Below are 11854 nucleotides of genomic sequence, written 5' to 3'. Positions count from 1 at the left end.
AAAACAGATCTATGAAAACCCCACTGCTGTACTACTAGGTATCAAATGGCCATGTGTTTGGCCATCATTACTATGGCCACTGGCGATGCTGCCTCTACACATTGGATGTACCAGCTCTCACTGCTGCTGCTGCTGCCGGTCCCTAGAATAAACTCAGTGTCATCTCTGCTTCTTCCTTGACTTGCTCCTTCCTTAAAGTCTAGAGGAAGTGTAAGTATTGGTCATGGGCTAGAGCTACGTCATGGGCTCTCATTCTGGTAGCAAGAATGATAGAAAAAATAAGAGTCTGGCACTTGCAGTTTCTATGATGGGAGTCAAGCTCTGCCTGCCCAGACAGACTCTAGAATCTGCTCAAGGTCTCCCTTGATCATTCAACGGGGTACTGTTTTGTGCATACATGATCTATAAACTACCCCTAAGGCTGGGGAAAAAAAATCCAAAAAGATTAAATAATAATAGTGCCTGGTGCTAACACAGGGTTAGGAATAGTATCTGTTCACAAGCCAGATGGGAATAACTCATAATTCGTATGTCATTGGGTAGAAAACTCAGGAAGGTCTTATCTTAATAGTGGGAAATAATCAGCTTTAGTTGAACACAGCTATGTGCCCACATAGCAAATCATAAAAGAAAGACCCAAAAAGATCAAATTATATCTAAGTCACTTAACATTCTAGAGTGAAATTTAAGAATATTTATAGGAATATAAAAACATCCAGCATTCAAAAGGTAAAATTTATAATGTCTGCTATCCAAACAAAAATTACCAGGCATACAAAGAAGCAGGAAGACAGGACACATAAGAGAAGAATAATCAGTCAATTAAGAGGAGAATAATCAGTCAATTAAATCTACCCCAGAACTGACACAGATGTTAAAATTAGAAGATGATGACAATAAAACAGTTACTATAACTGTATTCCATATGTTCAAAATGTTAAGTAGAGACATGAAAAAGATAATAAGTAGAACTTCAACAAGTAGAACTTCTAGAGATAAAAAACAAAGTGACCAAGATAAAAAGCACACTGGATGAAATTATTGACAAATTAGGCATGGCAGAAGAAAAGATTAATAAATTGAAGACATAACAATAGAAGGTATGCAAAGTGAAACAGAGGGAAGAAAAGAATACAAAAATCAGTGAGTTGTGGGATAACTTCAAGTGGCCTAACACACATGTTATTGGGGACTCCAAAAGAAGGAGGCAGAAGAAATGTTTGAATAAATACTGGCCAAAATTGTTCATATTTGATTAAAACAGTAAAACTACAGATCCAAGCCCAAGAAACAGGAAGTAAAAGACACCAAGACACATAATCAAATTATTCAAACTCAAAACCATTGATGGTTGGTCTGAAGGTAGTGAGTTATCTCGCATGATTGTTCACAGTCGGTTACAGATTGAACTCCTTGTTCTACTACTTTCCCCCCTCCTCACTACTGCACTTGACTAGTCTCAAAAAAAAAAACAACAACAAAAACAAAAAACAACAACAAATCATTGATGAAGAGAAAAATCTTAAATGATTTAGAGTGGCAGGAGAGTCTTTCAGAGTCACTGGACAGATCTGGGACTCTGTTCTGGAAATTATAAGTTTGCACTATCTTTTTAGATCTTTTCAGAACCATATAAACCCTAGAAAGATTAGATTAAATGGAAGAGTTGGGAAGCAAAGAGACAAGTTAGAGGGTTTTTATGGTATTCCCGGGAGTTTGGTGGATCTGAACTAAGGTTGCAAAGTAGCAATAGAATCTAGGAGACATTTAAGAATTAAAGTTGACAGCACTTGGAGATTTTATATGAAGGTTAAAATTAGTACTTGCTAGAAACTGGTAGATAGTATCAAAATTCATTGATCTAAGGGGAAAGATAATGACTTAATTTTGTACAAGCTGAGTTTGAGGTACGTATAGGTTCTTCATTTAAACTTGGGAAAGATTTCTGGCATACAGATATAGGTTTGTAAGTCATGAACACATAAAATCAATGTCCCCAAGTGCTCCAGCCTTCTTATGACAGCCTTACCCTTAATATAGCCAAATAAAATGACCTGAATTCCAATTCTATGCATATGAATGCAAGAAGTCTGGGTCTAATAACATTTGTAGTGCAAGGTGGGTAAAGAGGCCAGACCTCTGAGGAATGGGGCACTGGCTAGCCATCCTAGTACCTCTGATGGGAGAAATGAGGCTGATTTGGGGAATGGTGGAAATACTGCAAGCTGTATTCAATCCCTACTGCCAAAGTGTAGCTACCAGGGTAAAGAAGCTCAAGAACAGAAAGCAAAACTGAAACAAAAAGGAGCAAGTCTCTTCCCATTCCTTCAAACTTGCAGTTTCTTTCCATTGGCAAAGCCTAACAGGGAGCAGCTAGCAAAGCAGAAAAGTGGTTTGTAAAAGTCCAGCATCACTGAGCACAGAATGATAAATTTGGAGTTGAGAAACAGTAACTTAATAACTGGCATACTCCTCTGGTGAGTGGGGGAGTGGATACCTTATCGCTTTCTTTTTATATCTCTAATCAGGAACTGAGGTTCTGAGGAATAGTCTGGCTTGGTGGTCATGTTACAGCAAGCATTACAGCGGGTGGTTCCGAGGACAAACCCAGCAGCCCACAGAGAGTCAGAGAATCAAGGTTTATTCACCGATGGGCTCAGAGGGGTCTCGCCACCAAATTCTGAGCCCCGTCTACCCAATTTTTCCCACTTTTATTAGGTTGGGGTGGTCCGAGGGGTGGGGTCTTAGGTGGCTAATGTGCCAGGTAGTAGGTTAGTATTATTTTGATACACCAGGTAACAGGTTAGTATTATGTTGATGAGGGTCTTGGGAGGGGTGGGAGTCTCAGGTGGTTGATGTGCCAGGTAATAGCTGGGGGTCTTCCTTATCAGTCACATGGAGCTGGCTATGCAAGACTTCTCTTGTAACTGTCCCTTCCTCTTCTAGGGACAAAGTAAACTCTCTGCGTTTGAGGAGAAAGAGGGAGAGAATCTAAGCCAGAACAACACTGAAAAGTTGATGCTCTGTAAAATTCTTTTAAAATGTGTTCTTCAGCTCTTACATGTTTAAAATTAGCAAAATGAAATTCTTTTTCAGATGTTCTAGCCCATCTGATGGATACTAAATTTCAAAGGGTAGTGTCTGCATTACATCTGCCTCCATCAAGAGCAAGAAACCCAGCCTCAGAGTAGAAGCAGCTCAAGTTGCTCTGGCAATGTTAGCTGCCAAGAAGAGGCGCCTGTTACAAGCCTGCCTCTTTGCAAAACAAAGGAAGAAAGCTCCTAATAAGGAGAGAAGTGTAAGAAATAATGCAGATGGAAGTTGAAAGTTGGGCACCTGCTGTTAAGTTTTTACATGATAAGATATACCCAGTATAGAGTCATCAAAAACACTTGGGGAAAAATTCTTGGGAAGAAGAAATCCTTGACATGCACTTGGAAAATAGACTCTTTGATGAATTTGCAGCCATACGAATAAAGGGGACTCATCTCATGCTGTCATTTTTGAGCTACTTTTCCAATTCTGCGGAACAATGGCAATAACAACACTTCTGTTGCTCTCCCCGCCTCTTCAACCTTATATTCTTTTTGAGCTTGACAAGCCCAGAGTTTAAAACATTATTTTCATTGTGGAGCATCTCAGAATCATAGGATGTCAGATCTAGACAGGACCTTGGAGCAGGAGAAATCATAAAGAGCTAAAAGGAATTCAGTAGCAATAAAAATTTTATAACTATAAACAAAGGACTCTGGAGAGATAGAGTTATATGTAAGTGTTTGAAAACTAATATTAAGGAAGGAAAGAGATTGTTTGGAATAGTTCAAGGAAATAACTCAAAAAAACCGATTTAAAATAAAGCAACTGTGAATTAGAATGAGAATTACATTTTAATGCTGAAGGTAGAAAGTAATGGAGACTATTCATTTTGATGAAATGTTTTATACTATTAAATAATACAGGGACCTTTCATCCGGGAAACTGAAGCATAGTATAAATAAATTCTGAGTAGATAATATTATTATTCAAAATTTTATAGAGATGTGGATTCCTTACATATAGGAAAGTTAGAGCAATTTATATATAAACGGGTATTGTGCTAGTCATACTCAATGAGAACAGTGGGCTAGCACCACCACCACAAAAAGCCTACCCTCTGTGGTTGCATCCTAAGTCAACTTAACCCACCAAATCATACAGTGTTTTAAGTATATTGTTCATAGGGAAACCAGTGCAAAAATTCTTTAGTGATCACGGAAAATTAGCATTTATTGACTGCCCGTGTGCTAATTCATCTCTTTCACAAAGTTATTTTATTTTAATCTTTAAATGAAAACTTTTTATGGCATTGATTTGACATGCTGAGAAATGGTAGCTTCAAATAAATAACGTAATGGAATTTGGTTTGAGGTTATGTTAAAGACCAGGAATGCACAGGAAGGAAAAGGTGACTGTCATTATTTGGAAGCACAGGCTTTATGTGTTGTGGGGATGAGAAGGACCCTAATCACACAGCTGTTACACAGTAATCCAGTCCTAAAATAGCTCACTAGTCACAGGTTTTTAAATAGAAAGGATAACATACTAAAAATTGGTTGGCATGCTTTTTGGCTTAGTTCATTTTATAAGCACATATATTAGGTACCTACTGTTCCCGGACATTCTGCTTGGAGAATGGGATACAAAACAGCTACGGAGGCAGAAGTGTGTAATGGTTAAGAATTTGGGATTTGGAGTCAAATAGAACTGGGTTAGAATCTTAAGTGGGTCACTAACTTGCTATGTGCTCTTGGGCAAGTAACTTGACTTCTCTGAGACTTATTCCTACTCCACAGGATGTTTATGAAATGGTGCAAGCAAAACTCACAGCATAGTACTAAACACACAGTAATTCATCAACAAACAGTTGTTAATAACATGAAATATGAATACTTAGTAATAATTTAATTATTTGAGCTCTGGGAGCTTGCAATATAGTTTAAAAACAGAAGTTGACATACCTCTTCATAAAGTGAACAGTGTCATAATAGAGGTTCAAATAAAATAAAATGGGAGGAAGTATGTTCTCAGCCGTTTTATAGGAAAAAAACACAATGGGGAGTATTTCTAATAGGAGAGAGATGAGACTGGGGAAAGTTTTACACAGGATGTAACATCTGAACTATTAAGAAAAGTTAATTTCTAAACATCAGACTGCTTTCTAAATACTCTATAAGTTTGTACCTGTGATAACACAAGAATGGACAGAGCATGTGAAAACAGATTCAAGTTATTGTGGGCTGAATTTTGTCTCCCCCTCCTCAACTTCATATGTTGAAGTCCTAACCACCTGTACCTCAAAATGTGATTTTACTTGGAGCTAGGATTTTTATTTGGAGATAGGAAGGCCATGGGAAGACAGAAGGTAAAGACGGCCATCCACAAGTCAAAGAGAGACGCCTAAGAAGAAACCAACCTTGCCAACACCCAGATCTCAGACTTCTCCAGAACTGTGAGAAAATTAATTTCTCTTATTTTAGCCACCCAGTCTCTGGTGCTTTGTTATGGCATTGCTAGCAAACTAGTATACAAATATACTAGAGCTGAACAGATAAGAAATGTGGAAATATAATTCCATAGAGAAAGAATATATGGGAGTAGGAAAATCATCTATGCATTTGTAAGAAAATAGAATAGAATAGATTCCTATCTCATACTATATACAAAAATAATTTTAAATGGTGCCACATACCTAAATGTAAAAAACAAAGCATATTAGAAAACCTAGAGAAATACTTTGTAACTTAAGAGTCAGGAAGTCTTTCTGAGCAAGTCAGTAACCCAGGAACCAAACATTGATAAATCTGAAATGCATTACAGGGTGATGGCAGCCACCGGGCTGAGAGGATTACTTTGAGCCACATGCCAAAGCCTGCAATGGATGAAGAGCCCACCAGGGAGAAAGGGAGTTCTAAACAACGGCCAGGCCCAGAGCGAATGAGGCTGTCTTACAGCAGCACCAGCCAAGTAAGAACTTTCTATTCTCATTACCTCTCCTCCCAAGCCCTGCTTTTGCCCTGGTAGATTCAGAAATCTTGGTTAGCAAGCCAGGGGAGGAGGAGAAATGCTACTCTAGGAAAGAGACCATTCCTCGCTCTTCTACCACAGTGGAGAGTGCTTAGCAGGTCTCAGCTAAAGTAAGGGTCCATCAGGTTGAAAGCATTTATTTTCTTAGACTAGGCAATATCAGATTGAAACTGTTTTTATGACATAAAGTTACTGTAGGATTTTCTAGTTCCTTTGGGCAACTAAAAAAGTCATGGGGACTGCTCAAAAGTTTATTCATGTATAGAAGAGGAAGGCATGGACATGTGTGTGCATGTGCACACACACAACACAATACAGGGCCCATTTAAAGGAATGGTAGAAGTAGAAAATAATGTTTCTTTTCATAATATCACCCCATGAGTTCCCTGTGTTCAGTGAACCAGTTAAACACAGAAAGGATTCAGCAGTGAGAAAAAAAATCAGGGGGAACGTATTCTAGATAGAATAGTATGGAAATGCTCTCTAAGGGCGTATTATTTAAATTGAGGCCTAAAGAATGAAAAAGAAGGAAGCCACATACAGGGAGAAGAATTGGCATTTGGAAAAAAAAGGCACAAACCTAAAGAACCAAGAGAACAGAAGACAAGATAAACTCCAATCTTCTGCAAGGAAATTTCAGTCCCATCTTTAATGGACTAAAGATGAGTCTAGTCCAAATGCTTCTTAAAGATTCTCAACTAACCATCCTGTTTCCAGCCCCACTTCCAGAGTTACTGGGTGGGTCTTCCAATTCTTGAGCCTTTGTGGAATTCTGCAGTACAAATTGGATTCTTCTCAATTTTCTTTGCTCCTGCCTTAAACTTCAGTTTATTTGTTCTGCTAAGTCAGGTACCACTTTTCTTGTGTTCCCTGGCTTCCAAATTTTATTACTGTCTGTGCTAAGAGTTGGGAATAAAATGGCGACTGAAATGGACATGATTCCTGCCCTCATGGAGCTTACTACATTCCAGCGTAGGAGATGGGGGGGGGGGGGGAGTAAACAAATATACCAAAAAAAAAAAAGCAAACTCAGATGAGTGTTTTTGGGGAAATTCATGTAACATTAAAATTGAAGTTTCAACTGAGGCGCTGAGATATTGTTGTTGTTGATTTTGCATTTCAAAAGAGGTGCTGGAGTCTTGCTAATCAAAATGGAGGACATGGAATATCAACATCACTCTGAAACTTGTTAGAAATGCAGACTCTTAGGCTCTATCCTAGACCTACCAGGTGATTCATTCACATGCACATATAAGATGAAGAAGCAATGTACTAGAACCATATGCAAATTTTCAAAGGTTTTAACTGAAAACATGTTTTACAACTCCCTTAAATCTCTCACCCACATTGTGTTAAAGAAAAAAATCACTTATGACACTAGTTAGAGATGGTAAGGAGAACTTAATTCATGAGAGACTACTGCAATGAGGATTTTGCAGTAGAGGAGAGAGGTCAAGCTCAACTTCAAATATAATGAGGACAAGTAGAGATGTATAGCCAAGAGCAAGGTAAGGGTCAGTGGACAGAAAATCACTAACAGGAAACATCAAGATGAAGGGGATTCTTGGTGAAGGCAGGCCAGGATGATAAGATATTCAGGATGGGGATGTCAAATTTGGTAAGCTCCCAAGAAAGAGGGGGGATTTTTGCTAAACTGATCTAGTAGGATTCTTGCTAAAACTGGAGTAAGCAGGCCAAGGACAGAGCCCGAAGTTGGCGTCTAGTCAAAAAGAGAACTGAGTTTGGTAAAGGAGAGAGTCTTTCTCAATTGAAAAAAAAAAAATGAAGTGAGTAGAGAAACAGGAAAATGATTTTATAAGAAGTATTTCTCTGAAGAGTTCCTTAAAGTGCTAACCATCTCTTATCCCACAAGTGGGAAAGGTGCAGGATATGTGTCTCTCACTTCAAACTTTTATAGAAGCACTTAGCATGGTTGATATGACTCATACCTGAGAAAAGGAGAAGCAATTCATGGCAACTGGGTTGAGGACTGCTTCTAGTAAATAACTTCACTCTCTTTTGGTGGCAGTTTAAAGATATTTAATTCCAGGACCTAGCTGTGGAACCTGGGGTAGAAGTATTGGCCTAAGATGATTGTAAAAGAGATCCTGCCCAGAAGGGCAGTCTTCCAGGTGAAGAACTCACTGTAGAAGCCATGAGTTGTGCCAAGAGGTGTGCCACTGAAGACAGAAGGACAAATGAGAATTGAAAGGAGATCCTAGGAGTTGCAGTTGAAGAGTCTCCTAAGAATGTATGAATAGGAGTGCACCCAAGAGGACAGCTCATGAGCTCATGACTACAATATGGAGGGACAGAGCACACTGAGTTAAATGGCATGAGTCTGGAAGATGCTTTGGACCTCAAGAATCTCAGGGCCTCACTATGGGAAAGATAGCCACAGCAGGGAACAATTACAGTGACAAATGGACAGGGTTGGGAACCAGAGCAGAAACAGGGAAGTAATAGTGGGCACTAACCTGGCAGCTGGCCAGCATTTGCTTGAAACTATATGAGAGACACATCCCAAAGCTCCCAGAAATACCTGGGTGGCATTTTGCAGCTGAAGGAGGTCCTAGGTGGGCAGATGAAGACATGAATCAGTGAAATTTGGGTTGTTACTGTTAACATAACCAGTCTGGATTCACAAATCAACAAGACTTCAGAAAACTCAAGGTAGCTCATATCCAATATACATAGTACATATATAATAATCATCCATTCATTTAACAAAATCAATTGAGCACCTGAGAGGCACTGTTGTAATGATGGACAAGACACAGTCATTGCCCTGAAGGCAGGTGATTGAAGAATTTTCCAGTTAAGGGGCTATAAACAAGTAAAACAGGCACTCTTGGAGAGGTGACATGTGGTAGGGTTAAGTTATTATATGTGCTGGGTACGATAAAGTATATAGAAGTCTTGTATTCACTCCAAGGCAGCGGGTCTCAAACTTCCATGTATATGTGAATCACCTGGGGATCTTTTCAAAATGCAGATTCTGATTCAGTTGATCTGGGGTGTGGCCTGGGTTTCTGCATTTCTAACAAGTTCCCCGAACTGGTGATGCCAATGCTGCTTGTCCATGGACCACTTGAGTAGCAAGACTCTAGGAAACACCGAACTAATCTTTTGGGGGAGTTAACTCTCCCCTTGTAGGCAAAAATAAATAATCCCATATACCCTTAACTTTGATATTTAAAATTTTAGCAATAAAGACAAATTTACATTCCAGTAATTATTACTCACATTATTGTGCCTATGTATAGTCTGGGTGGCACCGATATTAATGCTCTTTCATGATCCAACTGAGGGAAGGCATATATTATTTGCATTTGTAGAGTAATTGCCTTTCATACTTTAAAAATTCATGGATAATAGTGTGGAGGAACATACCTTTATAGGCTTCACTGTGACAAGCCATTTCTCTACTCAAAAATTGCATGCACTTTATTTTTCTTTCAGATAAGATTAGCTGCCACCTCCTTCAGACACTCCCATCCCCAGCTGTGGTTCTCACAGGAGGTAGAAGTGTGAATTGGGTAAATTACCCAGATAAACACTTCGGGCCAGGGCCTTTCCACCAGAACCCAACACAAATATTTGATAGTCATCTAAGGGACCATACTCTCTGGCCACTTCCACCCAGGCAATGGAGTCAGAAAAATGGGCAACAAGGGCAGGGATTGCATTTCTAACCTCAATCTACAGTCTACACCAGGCGTGCTCAAACTACAGCCCTTGGGCCACATGTGGGCCACCTAGCACATTTATCCGGCCCTCCGGGTGTTTTTGCCAAGGTTGCCTGTCCTAATTAGCAGCTGACTTGTCCTGGGGCCACAGTGTGCACTCTCCAATGGTCTGAGGGACAGTGAACTGGCCCCCTGTTTAAAAAGTTTGAGGACTCCTGGTTTACACCAACAGAGGTAGACCTATCCCAACCACATATCTGCTCTCAGCTATATCCTTTCATTTTCAAACCACCAGGTATTAGAAGGGACCCACCACCTGTCCTACCAACCCCCTCACTCTATCCTCCTAGATAGGCAAAGCTCTTAAGGAAAAACTGTATTTTCCTTATTTCTAAAACCAAGTGATTAGTTTCCATACAGAATTATAGGTAGCATGCCCACCAATTTGAAAATTCTCCTGGGGTTGAGCCATTTTCCTTAAAAGGAAAGGCCTCTTTCCTCTTCTGGGTTGGTGCTAGGCCTCTTAGAAAGAGAAAAGCATGACTGCTGAGAAGGTGGAGAAAAACCAAGTGCAGAGAACAAGGCAACACAGCTTGAAAGACCCACCCCACCAGAAACAGTAAGCTCATGGGGAGCTTTGAATGTTTCTATTAAAGGAATAATTTGCAGTTAAATCCTAAGTGGAAACTCTCAAGACTGGATGAAAGGAGATGGAGTTAGAGGATTCATCCCGAACCACAGACCACTAAAGACAGAGATAGGCAAATTATGCTTGAGGGTGGGGTTGTGGAAGGATGTGATTGGGAGATTCTTGGTGGTGAGCAGGCTCCCTGTTCCATATTTGTAATTCCTCCATCCCCAATTTGAAAAAGGCAAGGAGCTAGAAGCTGAAGAGGGAGAGTAGGGGGTGTTGGGTATGTCTGGCTCTGTTTTCTGGTCCTGGGCTTAAAGAAGGAGTTGATCTCCCTCCCTGAGCTAAGAATACTGATAGTGCCACTGCAACTTGATAAGAGGAACTGAGTGAGAGAGAGTTTGAGAGCAACTGAATATCAAGTCCCGATATCACTACCACTGACAAGCAGAACTTAGTGCGAGGCCCATGTGAAGCTCCCTCTTGGGAAAGTGGCTGCACGAAAAGAGATGGGCATTGCCCTGAGGGAAACCACCACTACCCGGGAAGTGCATTTTAAAACGTGGGATCTGATGGGAGCTCCCAAAGTGCTTCAGCAAACAAGGTATCTATGCTTCAATTTCCACCTAGGAAATCCCTCTATAGCCACGTCCCTTGGGACCTGACGGCTGCCACACCAGCGGCTCTTAAATTGAGGTTCCCAGAACAGCAGTATCAGCATCACCAGAGAAGTTGTTATAAATGCGAAATCTCTTGCTCCTCCCCCCAGACCTACCGAATTAGAAACACTGAGGTGGGGCCCAGGCGTATGTACTTTAACCAGCCCTCCAGGTGATTCTAATGTATGTCCAAGTTTGGCCTAAGCCAGTGGTCCCCAACCTTTTTGGCACCAGGGACCAGTTTCATGGAAGACAATTTTTCCACAGATGGGGGTGGAGGGAGCTGGTTTGGGGATGATTCGAGCACATTACATTTATCGTGCAGTCAAACCTCTCAGCTAATGATAATCTGTGTTCGCAGCCAGTCCCCAGCGCTAGCATCACCGCCTCAGCTCCACCTCAGATCATCAGGCATTAGATTCTCATAAGGAGCTCACAACCTAGATCCCTCACATGCACAGTTTACAGTAGGGTTCGTGCTCCTATGAGAACCTAATGCTGCAGCTGACCTGAAAGGAGGCGGAGCTTATCTGGTGATGTGAGCCATGGGGAGTGGCTATAAATACAGATGAACCTTTGCTCCCTCACCCAGCCGCTCATCTCCTGCTGTTCGGCCTGATTCCTAACAGGCCACAGATCCATACCAGTCCACAGCCCAGGGGGTTGAGGACCACAGGCCTAAGCTATACAGAAAAGTGTCTTTTTTCTTAAGTGGAGGACAAATGCCTCATGAGAATAGAATTATTGTTAAATCTGAGAAATTAATACTGAAGAGCGAAGGGCATAAAAGTTATATTGTTCATAGAGCAATT

The sequence above is a fragment of the Microcebus murinus genome, chromosome 1 (genome assembly GCF_040939455.1).
Source record: "Microcebus murinus isolate Inina chromosome 1, M.murinus_Inina_mat1.0, whole genome shotgun sequence".
Classification (NCBI taxonomy): domain Eukaryota; kingdom Metazoa; phylum Chordata; class Mammalia; order Primates; family Cheirogaleidae; genus Microcebus; species Microcebus murinus.
This window is presented reverse-complemented; position numbering follows the sequence as displayed.